This window comes from Nomascus leucogenys, chromosome 13 (assembly GCF_006542625.1).
Source record: "Nomascus leucogenys isolate Asia chromosome 13, Asia_NLE_v1, whole genome shotgun sequence".
In the NCBI taxonomy this organism is placed as follows: Eukaryota; Metazoa; Chordata; class Mammalia; order Primates; family Hylobatidae; genus Nomascus; species Nomascus leucogenys.
Window position 1 is genome coordinate 7,171,405 of NC_044393.1, and position 17,378 is coordinate 7,188,782.

The following is a 17,378-nucleotide window of genomic DNA, read 5'->3' on the forward strand; positions in this document are numbered from 1 at the left end:
AGCAAGCTGGAAAATGCACAGGGGGTTGCAGCTGCAGCAAACCCCATCTCTCACATCCAAAAGGGGCAGGACAATGGCACCTGCCTCGCCTTCCAAATTCCACACAGGTACATCCATTTAGCAGAATCTAATTCACATCCAGAAATCTAGCTGCAAAAGAGTCCAGAAAATATGATTTTCATCTTTATAGCCTCTGCCTTACAGGCAGCAATGCTGGAGGGAGGATGGAATGGAGGTGGAGCATATTCATCAGAACACCTACCATGCTAACCTTGTGCAATTATATTAATGAAAGTAGGAGTTGTCTTGGGCTGAATCTCAACCAATTTTATTTTCTTCTTTACATTTTCATGTACAAAGACTATATATATATGTGTATAATTTTTTGAACAAAAAGCAGAGTTGTTTCAAGTTGAATTGAAGGAGAAAGCAACCCTCACCTTTACTCCTCCCCAAGAAAGACCGAGAGACATCTCTTTGGAAGTCCCAGGGCTCATAGCAGTGGAGTTTGAAAACCTCAACTCTGTGTTAGTTTGTTGATAAAAATCCATGCCTCTGTAGCACCTTAGCATTCAGGTGCCAAAGTCAGTCAGCATCCCACTTGCCACTTTATTTATGCCTGAGTCATGGATGAATCACTGGTTTGGCTTATCTGTGTATCAAGAATAATGCAATGAAGAAAATTAGTCAAGAAAGCTCCACCATAGCTGCCTTTTTTTAAAAAAAAAAAAAAAAAAAAAAGCAATTGTAAATCAGGTTCCTACCTGCTTGGCAAGTTTTCCTTCTCTAATGAATCCTTTTTGATTTCTCTGTGTGCTTCAGGTAGTTACTAGGCACACTGGTTGTCTATTATTGATAAATTTTGAAGTCTAGCCAGGAACATTATGCAAGTTCCTTGGTCAGGACTCAGTCCTGTTACTGCTGAAAATGATTCTTTACAGCTCTTGGCTCTGTCTTCTGGGTTCTTGCTTCTACTCTCTGAATTATCTTTTCTTTTTCATAAAAGTAAACCTGTTTTTGCAGTTGAGTAGTTTATTTGCCAATAGAAGTCTTCGGTTCATCTTGTAGTGTTTCTTTTCTATTCAGTCAAAGCTGGCAATGTTTTTGCTGGTAAAATTCTCTTAAAATTTTTGCAGGTGTCCTATGAATCTTATTGAGATTCACTCCATTAGACAAAAGCTACACCCACAATCTCTTTTCTACTTTAGGATGCTATGAAGTGGCTGAAAGACTACACTTTGCATAGTTCTAAACAAGAAAACCTTGCAGCCACACCTTCAGTTTCATCTTTACACTCTGTTTTTCTGGCTGTACGTTGGATTTTATCTTTGTCTCAAAATGTTTTTAAAATTTTCACATTGTCTGTTACCTTGAGAGACTGGGCATTTTCAAACCCTGCAGTTTCTGCCTCTTTTGTAATAAATAGTTTTTTTCTTCTTTAGCTTATCTTTCCTCGATTTTTACTCAAAGTAGCAACGAAAATCAAGGTGGCACCTATACCACTCTGTCTGGAAACCTTTTTAGCTGGATTACCCAGTTCAGTAGGCACATTTCTATTTTCCATGTTAACAAAATGTGCTAGATGTTCTACTGTTCCACGGTAAGAATCCCCTTTCTTCCAGCTTCCAGTAACATGTTCCTCAATTTTCTTCAATATCTTACCAATAGCCTCCTTGAAGGCCATCATATTTCTGAAAACAGTCTCTTTAAGACCATTTAGGCTTTCATTCACACTCTCCTAATGGTTTCTACAACTTTTCCCCACTGTTGGTCCCAAAACCACTCTCATATTTTTAGATTTTTGTTACAGCAGCATCTTGCTGCTAGGAACTAAATATTTATTAGTTATGCTTTGCTGCATAACAAGTTACCCCAACACTTAGGAACTTAAAAGAAAAATAATTGTTATCTCTGATAGTTTCTCTGGTTCAAGAATTTGAGAGCACCTTGGATGGAATGTTCTGTTTGGGGAACTCTAAGGGTGCATTCAGTTTTTAGCTGGGCTGCATGCATCTGGCTGGAGCCAGGGACCCACTTCCAAGATAGTTCATTCCACTGGCTGGCCAGTTGGTGTGGCTGTTGCCCAGCCTTCAGTTCCTCTCCATTTAGGCCTCTCCACAGAGCTGCTTGAATGTCCTCACAACATGGCAGCTAGCTTCTCACAGAGCAAGCAATCCAAGAGGCCGGGGCAGAAGCAGCAATGCCTTTTATGACCTGGCCTCAGAAGTCACATTATAATTTCCACTGCAGTCAGACGTGCCAGTCCTGATTCAACATTCGAGGGACAATATTGAGGAACAACACAAGCGCATGAAGACCAGGTACTGTCGATCATCGAGGGCCATCTGCAAGGTTGGCTACGCCACCAGGAAGCTGGGAAACAAAAGTTATTTTAGAAATTAAAGTGAGAATGCTACCTTCAGAGAGAGGACAGAGTTCCCTGTTGGAAGGAAATACTAGAAATGGAGTTTTGACTCCTTCTTTGAGCTTTCCTCTTCTTCTAGAATGAGTGTGAATTATGCGTGTGCAGGGGAGTTTGATTGGCAGCTCCACTTAGCAGATTTGGGGCCTTTGGCAAGTTGCTATGTCTCTGGACCTCAGTCACTTCATCCATAAAACAAAGCTAATAATAGAACTTACACCATAGAGTCACTTAAAGATTAAATGAGAACATGTATGTAAAATATTTACAAAGGATCTGGATACAAAGTGCTTAGTAACTGTCAGCTGGCAACATCACAGCGTGCAAATACAAATACTGCTCACAAAACACACCACAGCAATATCGGGGTTCTGACTCCATTGAGCTGTGGTTAGAATTTCATACAGGAACAGCAACTAAATGAAATATTAATTTGTTCATTCTCCCTTCAGATAATATTTGTGGTTCAATAGTTCCTGGCTATTTTTAAAAACCAATCCATCTATCAACTAGTAAGATTCTCAGGTTATAGTTGTTCTTTGCTACATTAAAGAATTTGACATTCTTGTCATAGCAATCATACTATTTCTTTGCATTTATTCTATTAAACAAATAAAAGCAGTAGACCTCAGTGTCATTGAGGAACAAGTACGGACTCTGAGCTGGAGGTGGGTTTTTTGGTGGGAGACAGGGGTCTCACTCTGTTTCCCAGGCCGACGTGCACTGGTGCGATCATGGCTCACTGCAGATTTGACCTCCCGGGCCCCAACAATCCACCCCCTCGGCCCCCCAAGTAGCTGGGACTACAGGTGCACACCACCACTCCCGGCTAATTTTTGTATTTTTTGTAGTGACAGGGTTTTGCCAAGTTGCCCAGGCTGGTCTCAAACTCCTAGGCTCAAGCAATCCTCATGCCTTGGCCTCCCAAAGTGTTGGGATTACAGGCGTGAGCCCCAGGGCGTGGCCAAGCTGGAGGTTTTAAGGCCTCTATGAATTGGCTTCCCATTCCCCATCGGTAAGAACCTGGCTGCACCCACACAGGTCAGAGCTCTGCAGTAGGCATTCAGAGAAGAACACGGTGGAGGAAAAGGCCTCACGCCTTCTCCGTGGGGTTCCCAGTGGAGCTGGCCACACTGGACAGCTACAAAGGCACTGAACACTGGGGAATCCTGAAGGGTCAACATCAAGGTCACCAACTTGAAATGCAGCAGCCCAATTGAGGGTGAACCTGTCACACCATACAGTGACGAAAGGCTACACAACAGGAACCACGTGGTATAGTGGTGAACAGATTCAGCTCTGGGTCCAAATTGCCTGGGTGCAAAGCTTGGCTCAAGCAATGACCTGTGGATGGCCTCGGGCAAATTTCATGACACCTAAGCCTCAGTTTTCCTCTGTAAGTCTGTAAAATGGGGATGATGGTAATGATAGCCACCTCACAGGGTTGGAAATAAGATTATGCATGTTATTAAAGCATATTTTTTAAAGACAAAATCATGACTCTTCTATAAATCTAAAACAAAGATTTTTTTTTTTATTATTATACTTTAGGTTTTAGGGTACATGTGCACAATGTGCAGGTTTGTTACATATGTATCCATGTGCCATGTTGTTTTGCTGCACCCATTAACTCGTCATTCAGCATTAGGTATATCTCCTAATGCTGTCCCTCCCCCCTCCCCCCACCCCACAACAGTCCCCGGAGTGTGATGTTCCCCTTCCTGTGTCCATGAGTTCTCATTGTTCAATTCCCACCTATGAGTGAGAACATGTGGTGTTTGGTTTTTTGTCCTTAAAACAAAGATTTTTATTTAACTCTTAAAATTAACTAGGCACCCAGTAAGATGTTACAAATAGTTCAAAGGATAATTCAAACACACACATAGATAGGCAATCAGAAATGCTGAAATGAATTTACCAATAGATGCAGAACTAGTTAATAGTCACGGAGCAAAAATCGTGTTTCCAAGGATAAAACATTTGCATTTCTATAGATGAAATCATCTGGCCAGCGCGGTGGCTCAGGCCTGGAATCCCAGCACTTTGGGAGGCTGAGGTGGGTCAATCACCTGAGGTCAGGGGTTCAACACCAGCCTGGTCAACATGGTGAAACCCTGTCTTTACTAAGAATACAAAAATTAGCCAGGCACGACGGTGCACACCTGTAATCCTAGCTACTTGGGAGGCTGAGGCAGGAGAATTGTTTGAACCCGCAAGGTGGAGGTTGCAGTGAGCTGAGATTGCGACACTACACTCCAGCCTGGGCAACAGAGTGAGACTCTATCTAAAAAAAGAAAAAAAAAATAAAAGAGAAAAAAGAAATGATCTGTATTACTAGCAATAAAGACAATGAAAAGCAAAGGCTCTTATAGAATCAGATAACTGAAGAGAACGCTAGAGATTTAGTAATCTTTTTCTGTCCATTTCATAATTCTTTTCTGACAGAGTAAACCACTTAGCACATGTCAAGTCTTCATAAACATCTTGATTGTGTTTGTTATTTCTTGCAAAGCAAGATTCTTTCCTACCCATCCTGTATTTTAGGGAAGGGAAGGAGGCAGAGAGGGTGGGAGGAAACAACAAACCAAGCTCATAACATTTTTTTGGCTGAGTTTGACACAGTTTGAGGTTAGGCTAATTGAGGGTTTTGGTTGGGGGTCCTCTTCAACTCCCGGGTTTGTGTATCATTAGTTGGTCATTAGCTTCATAGACTCCGAGCCCAGATTGTGGCTCAGTCCCGTGGTCTGTCACTTCACACACAAACTCTTCCCTAAGCCTGACGTGTGGACACTGAGCCGCAGGCTGGGTTTCTTCAGTCTACACAGGTTGGCCAGGTCTTTGTCTTCATTGGCTCAAATCTTTGGAGGCCAGAGGGGAGCAGGTTGGGTCACAGGTAGGTTCAATACATCTACTAAACGCACAAATGGAAACAGCTTAATCCCACTGGGTGAAATGTTGTTCTTCATGGTGTGTGTAGTTTAACAATGTGTCTCCGTACACTTCTCAGGTTTACATCTTATAGCCACAGGCTTGGAGATTGCATCTTTCACCGCTGGCTGCCTCAACAGCCAAAGCACAATCCTGCCTCCAGCCTTTCATACATGCTCTTTTCTGCTAAGAAGGCTCCCGCGCCCAATTGTCTGCGTTCAGGTCCTAGCTCAGTGTCACCTCCTCAGACTTTCTCTGCCCCTCCTATTTAAAGGTGACCCCCATCACTTCCCATTCCTTTCCCATTTTTTTTCTTGCTAGCATTCATCTCTTCCTGACACTATGTTACCTATTCATGGTTTATCATCGGCCTCTCTCCTGACAGCACAAGCTTCACTCGGATGGAAAGTGTTTCGTTCTCTGCCGTTTCCTCACTGCGGAGAACAGTGCCTGGCACATACACACAGGCTGATTATCAATCACCGGAGATGTTTGCCATCAGAAGGGTTTTGGAGTTCGGGTGTTTTTCAGATTTTGGATATTTACAATATACTTACAAGTTGAGCATGCGTAATCCCCAAATCTGAGATCCTGGCCAGGTGCAGTGGCTCATGCCTATAATCTCAGCACTTTGAGAGTCTGAGGTGGGAGAGTCACTCGAGGCCAGAAGTTTGAGACAGCCTGGGAGACACAGTAGGACCCTGTCTCTAGTTTAAAAAATGAAATTAAACACACACACAAACACACACACACACAAAATCTGAAATCCCAAATGCCCCAATGAGTGTTTCCTTTGAGCATGGTGTCAACACTCAAAAAGTTTTGAATTTTGGAGCATTTCAGATTTTCAGATTAAGAATGCTTCACCTGTAGCAGGTACTTAATGTATCTGTTGAATGGGTGAATGCAGGAGTGAGTGAATTATAACTTGCAGTCATGTCCTCAGTAATAATTGATATCCCTTTTGTGGGCCTCCTGCTTGCTACAGGCAGCTGCATTTCTTCATTCTTTGCTTATTGTCTACAGTTGCTTCTGCAATCTGAGGGCAGAGTTGAGTCATTTCCACCCTATGCTCCCCCAAGCCTGAAAGATTTACTATCTGGCCCTTTACAGAAAATGTTTGCAGACATGCCTTAAAATGTGCATAGAGATGGCTGGGCGCAGTGGCTCACGCCTGTAATTCCAGCACTTTGGGAGGCCAAGGCGGGCAGATCACGAGGTCAGGAGATCGAGACCATCCTGGCTCCCACGGTGAAACCCCGTCTCCACTAAAAATACTAAAAATTAGCCGGGAGTGGTGGCAGGCACCTGTAATCCCAGCTACTCGGGAGGCTGAGGCAGGAGAATTGCTTGAACCCAGAAGGTGGAGGTTGCAGTGAGTCGAGATTGCGCCGCTGCACTCCAGCCTGCGCGACAGAGCCAGACTCCATCTCAAAACAAACAAACAAACAAACAAACAAAAATGTGCATAGAGTCAAATCTAGCTCCTGCTTAAAATGATTTGATAGATTCCCATTGCTCCTAGGATCAAGAATAAAATCTTTAGCATGGTCCCAATGTGTCCAGCCACACTGCCTTCAGTCCTTCCGTCTCACCAAATTTCCTCCTGCCCCAGGGCCCTTGCACAACTGTGTGCACTGCCTCAACCACTCAGCCCCCCCCCACCTCTGTCTTGCTCCCTCCTGCTGATTGATGCGTCTGATCTGACCTCCACAGTCACCCTTCGACAGACACCCTCCCTGGCTCCTCTGAGAGATCAAAGACACCACATCACCCTGCAGCTCCTTCGAAGACTGAGTTTTAGGCCCCTTTTTTAGATTATTTAACATCCTTCTCCCCACGCTCCCCACAAGGGCAGCACCATGCTGCTTATATCCCAAGGCCCAGCACAGATACTGGCACAGAAGAGACCCCCTCAGTGTTCATTTGTGGAAGTGATCACGCTCACACATGGGTAGAGGGCTGCCACCTTACACAGGGTCTTGTTCTGTCCCCCAGGCTGGAGTGGCCTCACAGCTCACTGCAGCCTCCAACTCCTGAGCTGAAGGGATCCTGGGATCCTCCTGCTTCAGCCTTCCAAGTGGCTGGAACTACAGACATACACCACATGCCTGGCTAAAGTATATCTTTTTGTGTTTTGTAGAGATGGAGCCCCACTATGTTACCCAGGCTGATCTCTTACTCCTCAGCTGAAGCGCTCCTCACTCCTTGGCCTCCCAAAGCGCTGGGATTAGAGGTGTGAGCCACTGCACCCAGACCGGGACTCAGTTCTACACTCAGTCATGTGGGGGAGATAACAGCTTGGCAAAGTCCCCAGTGGAAATCTCTGGATCCCTATAGTGTGGAATAGTATCAAACACACAGCAGGCGCTCGCGGCAGGTGGCATCCTGTGCCCGTGCACTGACCCTGATATGGCGACATGGTCCCCGCCTGGGAGAGCTCACAACCTGGTGAGAGGGACACGTGGGTTACCCAAGCAACGCAGCATTCGCGTTTCGCTGTTCTATCATGTGTTTTGCTGTTTTGTATTGTTTTTGTGTAATCTCATAGGTCAGAGGTCAGGACTCCATGGCCACTCAAGGTTTAGGGTACCTAAAGGATCCAGACGGAGCTGGATCACAGCTTTCCCACTGTCCAAAGATGGGTGTTCAAGGTGGTGAACGTTTGGGATTCAAGATGGCCTGAGCGAACTTCCCATGGCTTCCCAGCAAGGCCGGAATTCTGAGCACAGGGAAGTCACAGCAGATCCGTGGGTCTGTTGGTGGCTGAGAAGCCATAGCTTTGACCACCTTTTGCCTCAGTTTCCACAGTGGAAGAGAATGGGGGGTGCTGTTGAGATGCATAATTATGACTCGTTTGCAGTGAGCCTGGGGCTGCTGGGATGAAAGTCTTCATGTGTGTCGTATATTTTATTGTTATAATCACAGCAGACTCTGGAGAAAATTCAAAGAGATCTTTTATAACCCAAATTATAGAAGTTTCGTCATTCAAGAGGGAATACCCAAGAGTAATTAGTGAGGAAACTGGGAATAGCCCTGCCAAGAGCCTCTCAGTTGTTTCCCCAGAGGGAGTAGAACTTCCTGAGGAAAGCTGTTTTCCCCATTGGAAACGACAGCCGGACTCCACACAGGACAACTCGGTGACCTCACCAGGATGGGTCGCTGGTCTGTAGAGCAGAGGGAGGGAGGGAGGAGCTGCAAAGCCAGAGGGGGTGCACTTGGACCCTCTGAGAGATCTGGATAACATGACCTTGGTTGTTCCTGGGATGTGGGAGGTCATCCAGGGGACTGAGCTGGGCATTTCCTAGGGGGCGACATTTCCTCCAAGGATTAGACCAACTCCAGTGGCAGTAAGGGGTTTCAGAGAGGGACAGAGGGGCTCCCACTAGTGGCAGGGTGGTGATGGGAATGGGGACCTTTTCACTTGAGTTGAACCCAGCTTGTGACGGAGCAGTGTCCCCTGACCTCATCCCAGGCCTGGTTAGTAAAGAAGCTGCCAGCCTCTCTGCCCCACTTCAGATAGGAATGCATTGAGCTGCAAGTAAAAGAAAAATCACTGCTTCTCACATGATGGGAACCTGGACCTACGTGGCTGCAGGGAATTCAGCAGTTCAATAGTGCTAGTGCCACAGGTTCCCTTGGTCTTTCATTGGTGGCTGGGAGATGGCTGATGCCACCTCAGGCATCACCCTTGAGCTCATGGGAGGAGGAAAAAGGAACAGATGGTGCCAGCTGCACCTGTGTTTCCCCAAGAACTGCCTTGGGGCCTTTGCACAAGCCGTTCCCGCACCTGAGCATGCTCTTCCCTTTTTGTGATGCTGTCATCTCCCACCAATCTTGACCTTTCCATTCCCAAAGGGTCCCCTGTCATTCTCCTTCAGGAGCACTTTCAACAGCTGGGATCAATTATTTGTACAAATATTCCTTCGATCTCTGTCTCCCCCACTGGACTGTGAGGCAGGCCCACAGGCACAGGGGCTTGGCTCACTCTTGTGAGCCCTGAGTCCAGCACTGTGCCCAGCACACAAAAGGGGCACAATGGGTGATTTCCATGACAAAGGCCTGGGTATACCAGAATCTCTGGGCTGTAGGCCTCAGTTTCCCTGCTCACCCCTGCTGGGGACCTGGTCACTGGATAATCACTCCTGTGAAGACACAGGAGTCCCACAGTGTCCACACACCTGTCATGGGGGATGGAATGAGCTGGGGTCTGAGGCTCCATATAATGCTCAGAAAGTGCTGTGTTCCTGCCCTCTGGGGGCTGGCATTTGCCTCCCACTTCAGGGAGGAAAATGATGGAGGCTGATCATGCAGGGTGATGCCCCAGAGCAGGACTTTACGGCACCCCAGAGAATGCAAAGTCCAGCCAGCCGATGGCCAAGAAAACCGTGGCCATTTCCCTCCTTTTACAGGATAGTGATCAAGGCCCAACTAGGGGAAGGGGCTGAACATGCCAGGCCCTTCTTCTCCTGGATGCTGGCCACTTTCCCACACTCGTGCAACAAAGACGTGCTGGGCTCTGCTGTGTGCCAGGCCCTGGCTTGGTGCTGGGGATACACTCATGTGGGAGGCGGGTCCCAGTCACACGGCGCTCACAGGCTGGTGGGACCAAAACAGGCTACAAAGAACAAGGAGGGCAGAGACACACACTAGGCCAACCCACCCAGGGGGATGCCAGCCTCTGGAGCCCAAGCTAGGCCAGAAGAGAAGACATGTCTGACCCTCCATGCTCCTCCCTTATCTGACCCCCATGCTCCTCCCACATCTGACCTCCTCCTGTTCCTCCCCTATCTGATTCCCAAGTTCCTCCTCCATCTGACCTCCTCTGTTCTCCCATCTGACCCTCCATGCTCCTCCCCGATCTGACCCTCCATACTCCTCCTCCATCTGACCTCCTCCTGTTCCTCTCCCATCTGACCCTCCATGCTCCTCCCTCATCTGAGCCTCCATGCTCTCCCCCATCTGACCTCCTCCTGTTCCTTCCCCATCTGATGCCCATGTTCCTCCCTCATCTGACCTCTGTTCCTCCCCATCTGACCCTCTATGCTCCTTCTCCATCTGACTTCCTCCTGTTCCTCCCCTATCTGATCTTCTGTTCCTCCCTCATCTGACCCTCACGTTCCTCCCCATCCGACTCTCCATATTCCTCCCCCATCTGAACCTTCATGTTCCTCTTCCATTTAACCTCCTCCTGTTCCTTCCCCATCTGACCGCTCATTTTCCATCTCTAGCTGGTCCCCATGTTCCCCCCCATGTGACCCTCATGCTCCTTCCCTGGGGATCTTTAACATGCTCACCCAGCTGGGCATGGTGGCTCATGCCTGTAATCTCAGCACTTTGGGAGGCCGAGGCCGGCAGATCATGAGGTCAAGAGATCAAGACGATCCTGGCCAATATGGTGAAACTCCGTCTCTACTAAAAATACAAAAATTAGCTGAGCGTGGTGGCAGGCGCCTACAGTCCCAGCTACTTGGGAGGTTGAGGCAGGAGAATCACTTGAACCTGGGAGGTGGGAGTTGCAGTGAGCCAAGATCACACCACTGCACTCTAGTCTGGCGACAGAGCGAGACTCCATCTCCAAAATAAATAAATAAATAAAAAACATGCTCACCCAGGCATCATCTGGTCCCGTGGATGTGGGACCTAGAGGAACATTTCTTGCAAACACTTTCTGACTTTAGTTCAAGACTTGAGAAGAAAATTCATGTCTTAAGTCGTAGGGAAGAGTCTTCAAATATTTTCTATCCTTCACTCCCCAAAACCCACTCTTCAGACGATGCGTGGGAGGAAACTCGGAGTGCAGAGGAGTCTCAGCCTTTGGAAACGGGGAGTGGGGAAGAAAAGCCCTTTGGAGTCTTCTAGAAGTCAGCATCCACACACATTTTCTCACCGACAGAGACCTGGCATGGGACAGCTTCTAGGTTGTTGTGAAACCTCTACAGGCGCCTGTTTTTCCTGTTGAGCTCATTTGCATGGAGAAAGACACAGGTGCGGGAGGTTTTGAAACTGGGCGAAGGAGCGCAGAACCCACACAAAGCCATGCCCAGCTTCCACTGGCAGCCAAGGATCCCTGCTGGCGGTGCGGGGCTTCCTGCCGCTGTCCTGACTTTCACGGCTTGAGAGTCACCTCTGGAGACTGTGTGTTAATTATTGGAGTTATTGCCCCTTCTGAAATCAAAGATGCTTTTATAACCTCTTCCACAGAGGACAGTCTGTCAGCAACATCTTGGGATGTGCAACTGGTGGCGATGCTATTGTTGCCCCGAAGGGACTGCAGGAATCTCATTAGGTGAAGAGGGTATCACAAAATCTTCATCTCCGCCCAATGGCATTGTCTTGCCCTGCCCCGTTTACCCCGATTTATCCTTTGGTCTTCACTGTGCCTGTTATTCACATTGAATGACGTTCACAGTAGTCTGAATCCTTGCCCTGGACGTGCCTGTCCATTTAAGCCAGAAGGGGGCAGCGTTTTCCTGCCAAGTGAAAGACTTTAAAAGCTAGAGAATTGGGGTGGAGGTGGCGGTGGGGAGCTGTTCCCGGGCAGCAAAGTCTGTGTTGGTTATCCACACCACAGTAGTGTGATGAAATGGCTTCGCTAACCCTGCATGACAGGTCTCCAAGAAGGTCGGAGGGCCCAGAGGGAATAACTGCAAAATCTACTCTCTCCATTCCTTCAACACACATCTGCAAATCAGAGTAGGAAAGCCAGGTGCCCCTCCTGTTCAAAAAGAAAAAAATCCTTCAAAGCAAATGATAATGAATGTGAGATGGGGCGCGTTGAGATGGCTGAGAAATTCATCTGTGATTTTACTTTCTAATTCACAGAGAGGCTCAGCAGCGTGGTGGAGATGGTAGTAGAGACCTGGCTTTGAAAGCAAATTCTGCAAAGGTGTGTGCTGGACAAGGCCATGTCTCAGAGCCTCCATTTCTGCATCTGCAAGTGGGGATAACAAGAAAAGCAGCAATTCCAGAGTTGGATGGGAAATGAACGCTCTGGCTCATGGGAGGCGCTAAGTGACTATCGTGCATGCACACGAGAGATTAGATTTGTGGGTTTCAATTTTCATTTCTCGGCATAGAACACTTTTTTTCAGGGTGCAATCATACCCAGAACCACACAACACTGGCAATATGGATGGGAGGCTTGGAGATTTTATATAATCTACTTAGCTTATCCTACAAATAAAAACACTGAGCTTATTTTGCAGATAAATGCAGCTTTAAGACAGATGCCCAGGCCTCCCCCTAAGTATGTCTACAACGTGTCTCCCAGTTAGGGATCCTGGCGCTATCCATGCCGAAATCTCAAGGACATGGAAACTGAGGCCCCAAGAGGTGGAAGGAGGCTTCCCCACCCCGGGGGCAGTCCTGAGAAATCTCCAAGGGCACCTGGGATCTGGTTGGGTTTGAAAGTCACTGGGTTTTGATCCTTGGGGAGAAAAGGAGGGGAAACACTGAGCTTCAGGGCCAAGGCCATTCTGGCCACCGAGCTTTGGGACTTCAGAGTCCAGAGCCCCATCACTCACCCAGAGGCCTCGGGAGGTCCAAGTCATGCTGAGTTCTCAGGGTCCAGCCCTGCGGCCTTGGCAGAAATGAGATCAAGTCTCTCATCCCCATCTGACTCAAGGGGATAGAGTCTCATTTCCAAGTACAACTTCTCCTTTGGATGTGCCTGAGAGTTTGCCTGAGTCCCATTAGTCACTAACAAACCAAGAGAAGCCCAAAATGGAGGGGGGAAGCAAACTGAAGGCACCACATTGGCACCTGTGCCCCCACCCCCACGCCTATCTCCCGTTTTCCGTTTAGCGGAGCATTTGCCGGGAGCCAGTTTCCATGGGACCCTCCTCACCAGCCAGTAAGGAAGACAGTGCTGAGACTGCAGAGGAAGCCATGTTACTTGCCCAGGGTCACACTGGGAGGGGATGCAGGTGGAAGGTAGGGTGTCATCTGGCACTGTTCTCTCCCTCAGCCTATGGGTGGGGGGTTCTGGGTGACACCTCGCCTGGCACTGAAAGTCCCACTTGGAAGTCTGTTTGAGGGTGCCTGCTAGGCCTGCCTTCTGCGGAGGCTGGAAAAAGCAGTCCCAGATCTGAAGTGGGGAAAGGAGCAACGGGAAGATTACAAAATGAGCCCCTGCCCTTTGCTTGGAAGGCAAGACAATTGTTTTCTGCATTTGAAAGGCCAGCTCCCTGGATTCTGCCTTCACTACAGAGGGAGCAGACTCAGACTCACTCTGGGCCCCTCTGCCTTCCAGGGCCCCAAATGGCGAGTGGGACCCCGTGCTGCCAGCCTGGGGTAGAGGGAAAGTGCCTGGAAGGCACTCTGCTCCCCTGATGGAGTCTAAAGTGCTCCAGTGGCCAGCTGAAGGTGGGAGACACCAGGTTTTGCTTTAAAAACAGATCCAGGACAGGCACAGTGGCTCATGCCTATAATCCCAGTATGTTGGGAGGCCAAGGCAGGCAGGTCTCCTGAGGTCAGGAGTTCGAGACCAGCCTGGCCAACATGGTGAAACCCCATCTCTAAAAAAATTAGCCGGGTGTGGTGGCACGTGCCTATAATCCCAGCTACTCAGGAGGCTGAGGTGGGAGAATAGCTTGAACCTGGGAGGCGAAGATTGTGGTAAGCCAAGATCGTACTACTGCACTTCAGCCTGGGTGACAGAGACTCCGTTTCAACAAACAAACAAACAAACAAACAAACAAACAAACAAACAAAACAGACCCAGGACAGTGGAGCAGATGGATCTGCATTTGGATTCTGCCTTCACTACTTAACTGTGCACCTCTGGGCAAATCAGGGGGCCTGGGCATGTGTCACCTACTCCACAGTGGGGCTGTCTCCAGGCTGACACCTGACCATGCCTGTAATTCACCTAGCACAGATCACGGATAAGCATCAGCATGAAAAGTCCCACTCCTGCCACGCCTGGTTGGTAAAGCCACAACCATAAATCATTATCGAGTGTTCTTTGAGGATTGGGACTGCTCAGTGATGCTGGCATTCCCACAAACCTTTAAAATCAGAAGGGTTTACCTTGGAGGTGAGAGTTTGGACCTTTTGTTTCTGTGCACTGTCTTGAGAGCAACCCGAAACGCAGTTACTCCCTCAGCCTTCTTCAACAGGTGGACACAGAGCCCTCAGCAAACTCAAACCTATTTTCTAAAGCTTTGGGAGAATTGGCCAGAAAGCCCAGCCAAACCCGTGGGAGAGCTTTGAAAAGAAAGCAAATGCTTCATTTCTTTACCATTATTAGTATTATTATTCCCATTTTGTCCCCATTAGAGAAGAGGAGGGCCCTGGACTGGCTCCAGGAGGACCGTGTCTGAGTTGGCCAGAGAAGTGGGGTGTGGGTGACAGACTTGAGGCCCAGCAATTTTGTCATCATTTTATTTCTTACCAGCGGCAAGACGGCTTCATTGCTGTTAGAACAGGAGCCTCCCCTCTCTGCCCTTTTAAGCCCAGGGAAACACTTGCAAATATAGAGACAGAGTAAACAGGGATTAGGACTCCTCCATCTAGAATCCCCAGAAAAGTCTTGGGTCTGAAACAGCTCCTGTCCTCCTGCCCCATGACAGCAGCAAATGGGCAGCAAAGGGTTAAATCACTCTGGATGGTTTTGGTTTTGCCACTTTCCATGACAGGCCCCTATCTATGGGCCTGATCAGACAAAATGCACCTTTGGACCCAGGGCACCTCCAGGAAATGTAGGTAGGAGCTTTCTGAACGGAGATGAGAACACACATGTGAGGTACCGGCTGCTTCGATGTAGTAGAGAATTGGGACCCCAGGATAGTGAGGGGCTTTGAGGTTAGGGACATCTGCATTCTAGTCCTGGATGGCCATGGCAGGTGACTGACCACCCCTGAGACTTCTGTCAATCAAAAGAGGGTAACATCTCCTTGGAATTGTACCCCTGGAACCTAAAGCCCTGTGAGGGCAGGTGGCTTGTCTGTCTTCCTCCCTCCTTGTTCCATCCCCAGGGACTTAGAACTGAGCCTAGCACACAGTAGGCACGTAATAAGCAATAAATGTCATCTATTGAAGAGTGATTCTATCTGCTTTGCAAGGTGATTATGATCTGCTGGGATAAAACCTGTCCAATTTCGGGTACTGAGCAGGAAGCTCCTGTGGGCTGTTCCTTTCATTTTAAGTCCCCTTTCATGTAACTTCTTTGATCCAGCAAAGCATTGCCAATTTCAGATGAGATGGCGTCTACCAGAGAGCCTTGGGGTGAGCTGCAAAATGCTCTTGATAAATGTTTATAAACTCTGAAGTGTTTTGTCTAAATACTTCTACCCTCCAAAGAACTGAGCAGAGAATGCTCTGTTTTCATATATGTTATATCATTTCATCTTTACAACCCGATGGGATGGGAAGTAAATAGTAAATTTTAGAGATCCTAAATTATTTTACGTAGGCACTATTTTTCTGGACACTTTAGCATAACCTCCTCTTCTCCGATGTGGCCTCCCATACTTCTTCTGTGAGGGTTTTCCAGTGGCAAGAATAGAATAGCTAGGCTGGGCCCTGTGGCTCACACCTGTAATGCCAGCACTTTGGGAGGCTGAGGTGGGCAGGATCCCTTGAGCCCAGGAGTTCAAGACCAGCCTGAGCAACATGGTGAAACCTCATCTCTACAAAGATACAAAAGTCAGCTGGGCGTGGTGGTGCATGCTTTTAGTCCCAGCTACTCAGGATGCTCAGGTGGGAGGATCACTTGGGCCCAGGGAGGTCAAGGCTGCAGTGAGCTGTATTCATGCCACTGCACTCCAGCCTGGGCCATGGGAGTGAGACCGTGTCTTAAGAAAAAAGAAAAAAAAGAAAAAAAGACTAGCATAGCTGGGTGGGATGACCTGAAAACTAATTCAGCTGTTGAGCTGATGCCGTACATCCATTTATCCAACCTTTAAAGCAGAAGGGACTCATAACTAGCATCATGTTTTAAATAGATAATAGATCAAGGGGAAGGGGAAATAAGGTTTGAAAAAAAGAAAATGCCAAGGCTAGGGAGAAAATGTGTAAAATCTGTGCTGTAAAGAAGAGGAAAGGAAGCCCAAATAGCCAGTAAATTTCATATAGAAAAATGAAATAAATTCATGGTATCAGGAATTTAAGAATGCAAAGGAAAACACTGGCAAAGATTTAAAAAACAAAACCAAAATAACCCCTGAGCTGCTGAGGAGGTGAGCGGGGTCCTTCTCACACTGTGGAGGGATGGCAATGTGCATCTGAAGCTTGAAACAAATACATCCCCAGGCCAGACATGGTGGCTCACGCCTGTAATCTCAGCACTTTAGGAGGCTGAGGTGGGCGGATCTCTTGAGCCCAGGGAATGCAAGACCAGCCTAGGAAGATCCTGTCTCTACAAAAAAAAACTTTTTTTTAATTAGCTGGGCATGGTGGTACACACCTGTGGTCCTACTGGAGAGGCTGAGGTGGGAGGATGGCTTGAGCCCAGTAGTTGGAGGCTGCAGTGAGCTATGACTGTACCACTGCACTCCAGCCTGGGTAGCAGAGTGAGAACTTGTCTCAAAAAAAGGAAAAAAAATACACACTTCTTATCCTAAGGAAATGATTGATCAGAAAAGCAGGCAGAAATACAGGTTTAAGAATATTTTCAGGTATTACAATAGCAGAAAAATAGAGTACAACATAAATATCCAAACAGAACCCTAGAGACTTGGAAAATGTTAAAAAGTCATGCCGTAGGCCGGGCGCAGTGGCTCACGCCTGTAATCCCAGCACTTTGGGAGGCCGAGGCAGGTGGATCCATCTGACGTCAGGAGTTCGAGACCAGCCTGACCAACATGGAGAAACCCCGTCTCTACTGAAAATACAAAATTAGCTGGGTGTGGTGGCGCATGCCTGTAATCCAAGCTACTTGGGAGGCTGAGGCAGGAGAATCGCTTGAACCTGGGAGTCGGAGGTTGCAGTGAGCCGAGATCGCGCCATTGCACACCGGCCTGGGCAACAAGAGCAAAACTCCGTCTCAAAAAAATTAATTAAATAAATAAATAATAAATAAGTT